General features: G+C 47.4%; 1 pseudogene; it reads right to left on the reverse strand.

Moving 5' to 3' along the window:
* Nucleotides 1-1,081: 1,081 nt before the first annotated feature.
* LOC142455504 (suppressor of cytokine signaling 5-like) lies at nt 1,082-3,457 on the reverse strand (annotated as a pseudogene).
* Nucleotides 3,458-4,141: the final 684 nt, after the last annotated feature.

A 4,141-nucleotide genomic window follows, 5' to 3' on the forward strand; every position in this document is an offset into this window, starting at 1 on the left:
CTAGAAATTATATTTAAGCAATTCAACTAGGAGAGTTTACAACAGAGGGACAAATGCAGCCGTCCGAATAATGAATGAGAGAGAGTCCAACAATTACCTCGACATCACAGACCACTGCAGCGAGCGATCATCTGACTCGTCTGGACCCCGTCTCGTCTCACTGTGGTTCACGGACACCGGGCGGGCAGAGGTAACGACCAGCTTCACTGTGTCAGACGCACAGATGTCAACTGACAGACTCACACACAGGACTACACACAGTAGCTACTCCAAAGGATGCCTGCTACAAGGGCAAGCACTCATTTAAAACATTAATATTTAGGGCCTTTAAATAAAATTATAATCCTAACTGTAATAAGTCTGAAATTTTAAGGACTACTAGTTAGAAAACCTGGTTTATTTAACAGTAGCTTTTGCAGAAGACAAAAGGAGACGGACTGTAAGCTATGTCAACACCTACGTGAGAAAAATGCTCCCCTCCCCCGCCCCAAAAGGAAGGCAGCCTTTATATTTTTGGACTTCCAAAACTTGATGGACAGTAACTACAAACATCACTGCTTTGGGACAATTACAGAAAAATTCTTAGAAAAAATAATAATTTCAAACATTAGTCACAAGGTTGAAATACCATCCAATATTAATCATTTGTTCTTCAGTAAGAAATAGAATTCTTCACAGCCAATTCCCAGAGGTGTTTCACTCAATTATGATGTAGCCATTAGAAACTAAACCTTTCGCTAAATCGGTAAAATGTTTCTGTGGGCCTGGCCGCACACCTGTCACGCCCTGCCTGTTGTTTCCATAGGCGCCAGAGCATGGGAGTCACCCAGCAGGGTGCACCTGACGGATAGAACAGCACTGGGCTTACACTCAGTTCTGAGCAGGCCCGCTCACACCTAACGACGCTGTGCTCGCTCCAGCTGTCCTGCTGATGCACACGGATGTACAACTAGGGCAGGCAAGCTTACTTCGCCTTGACTGGTTCTCGCTCTAAGCAGCAACCCCCAACTTTCTGTTTATAGCGATTCACTTTCAAAACATGCTGCAACATGGACAGCGAAGGGAGCCCACCGATGCCATCCTATGTCATGCCTCCGCGGAGGACAGCACGGACGGCAGGTATATTGCTGGCTAAAGGGAAAAGTCCCATGTAGGGAGTCAGCAAGGATTCCAAAAACATGCAAGAACTGGATCTTTATAATGTTCCAACAGCCGCCTAACAGTGGAGGACCAGAACACACCGGGCCGTGGGCATCGCAGCTGAAGTTGGGTTCCACTGTTGTGTTCATCGGAAGTACGCCTGGCTCGAGGCAGTGGATGTAATCCATCTGCGTGTGCACTGCCCCATCTCCCTCTCTGCTAACGTGGGCATGGCCGTCCCAGACACCGGCCATGGGACTGCAAGCGCAGCATGGTGCTGGCTCCTCGGAGTCACCGCTAGGTGTGGAACTGCAGAACTGTCCCCCCTGATGCCAGTCATTCCAGGAGCTAAGTTTGGTCCCAGTTTATAAAACGGAATAACCTGTGCAGTAGCTTCAAATGTATGTATTTGTGCATTGGGAGGGGAGATCGACCCCCCTCTTCAATACTGAGCCATCTTCTCGCTCTAAGCCTCTCTTCTTCGTCCTCTGTGGAAAGCAAAGATGGATCAAGTGTATTGAAAAACGTTGACTGTGGGCTGACCACCACCTCATGCTGCTTACTCAAATGCCATTGTGGAGCTAAATCTGAGCCAGCCGGGAAAAGGCATTTCTCCAGCATTAATTCTGAAAGATGTATTTTTCTTTTGTGTGAAAACCGGGGTTTGGACCGCTTGCTGTACGTTCTGATGGGAAAACACAACCCAGCAGGGCCCAGCAGCCTCTGTCTCAGAGAGTGGCCTCCTGCTGTCCTGCTGGAAACACTGTCCACATCAAGCACAGAGCACCGTGCCCACTTTGAGTTCTACCCAACTTTTGGTCAGTCACTGATGAGCTCTGAGTCTCGGTAGAACAGGAATGCTTCTTATTCCCACCCCAGGAGCGTGTCTAGAATAGAAGTCCCTTCTTGCAAGTCTGGTGCCTGGGGTGGTTACACTTGAATCCTTGTCCTTTCCAATGCTTATGTCGACAATCGGCGGGATTTCTGTGGCACAATTTTAGTTTCTCCTTGAAGAATTCTTTGCAGGGCTGAATCCCAGCTGCAGGGCAATGTTTTCTCCTCAGGGACTGCTTTGCTGCTGGTCTTCTCTGTGACACACACGCATCTGTTGGCGTTCTTGTTCACATTTTGGCTGCGGTTTCCTCCCTCGGGACCAGAGAGATTCTGGCAGCTGTATTTGAAGTTATTCCACAGTCCCCCACTTTATCCATCGACTATAAGGCCTTAGCAGCCCTCCCCTCCGTGGTCATTCTCTGGTCGGCTTCCACCAGCTCCTGGATTGGGGCCACAGGGTTGTCATTTGTCAAGGTTGATGTGCTTCCTTCTCTTGGCTCAGCTTGGAGGTCATCTTGACCTTCTTTAAAATGCTTGAGCCATCTGACCATTTGTTTTAGGCGAGACAGCGTTCCAGTAAACTTGTTGCAAAGTCCCGATGATTTGAGAAGATACCCATTTGAGTCAATCAATTGAAGGCATGACAAAGGAAATGGAAGCGATGGCCTCTCAGAATGCCACTTGCACTGGTCTGGGAGCGCAGAGCGGCCGCATCCAGGGGCACCTGCGGCCGCAGGATGGGCGGACAGGCAGCGCAGTCACGGGGAGGGCAAGTCTGCCTGCCTGCCCGCCGGCCCGTCGGGTCCATCCAACTGCCCGTGGGAGCAGTCTCGCTTCCTCCAGATGGAGCCCGGGGACCCCAGCTCCGCTGGATGCCCACTCCAGGCCCCACCCCCTCCCCTGCCACCTCCCCCTCTTCACTCTTTTCCCCTCCCCCCTCCCCCCTACTTTGTCTTCTTGATCTGCCCTTTGAAATTTTCTTTTCAGCTCTTTTACTTCATCATTTTTCCATTCACTTTAGCTAGTCTGTGAGCAATTGTACGTTTCAGAATCTCTTCTGACATCCACTCTTGTCTTTCTTTTTTCCTGGCTTCTTGACCTGTGACGTTTTCCACGTGTGATGGTCTTTATATCATCCCACAACTCACCACGTCTTCCATCAGTAGTTTTCAATGAGTCAAATATGCTCTGGAGATGGTCTTTCAGAGCAGGTGGGACATACCGAAGATTGTATTTTGGCTCCCAAGGGTTTGTTTTAACTTTCTTCAGCTTCATCCTGAATTTGCATATGAACAATTGTTCCACAGTCGGACCCTGTTCTAGTTTTATCTGCTGATGTTGAGCTTCTCCACCATCTCTGCCACAGCTGTAGTCAGTTCGATTCCTGTACTCCCTTCACTGAGGTCCATGTCACCATTCTGCAATGAAAAAATTGTTGATCTTGCAAAAACCTGTTATGCAATCTATAGCTTAATTACCTCATGGCTGTATTTTCCAACTACTTATCCTTCCTCTTTGTTTCCAACTTGCAAATTCCAAACACCATTATCAACCCATCTTGATTGCATGTTTGATCAATTTCAGACTGAAGAAGTTGTTAGAATTCTTTAATTTCTTCATCAGTAGCTTGAGCGATTGGTACATACATTTTAATATTCTACTCCAGGGTTTCCAATAACATGATGACAATTACAAATTGGAAAGCCATGACTCTTTCATAATTTTATTTCTAGGTGAAGTAACAGTACCCTCTTTTGTTAACCAGGATCGACTAGTTTGTACTACAGTAACATATAATCCCCAAGTCACATGATTCAAAATTATAGTGTATTTGACACACCCATACCATCCTCCTTCAGGGTAGCTAATGAAGCCTCCAACACCGGGAATATCGCACTCAGTAGCGCATTGGTAAGTGCATACAAGATCCCAGTTCAGTCTAACAACTTCTCCCTCGAGAAGTCCCTCATCACTTCTGCTCTCCGTCTAGTGGCCAAGTCAAATATGTGCCCTTCTTTAAGTAGAGTGCCTTGGATGTGCCTGGAAGACAGACAAAATTACTGATGGGACATCCTTAGTGACTAGGATAGTCATTTTCGAGCTAAAATCAGTGTGTTAGTTACATAATCTGGTATCAGTTTGGGACTTGAGCGAATTAAGAGTGAAG

Source organism: Tenrec ecaudatus, chromosome 8 (assembly GCF_050624435.1).
Source record: "Tenrec ecaudatus isolate mTenEca1 chromosome 8, mTenEca1.hap1, whole genome shotgun sequence".
In the NCBI taxonomy this organism is placed as follows: Eukaryota; Metazoa; Chordata; class Mammalia; order Afrosoricida; family Tenrecidae; genus Tenrec; species Tenrec ecaudatus.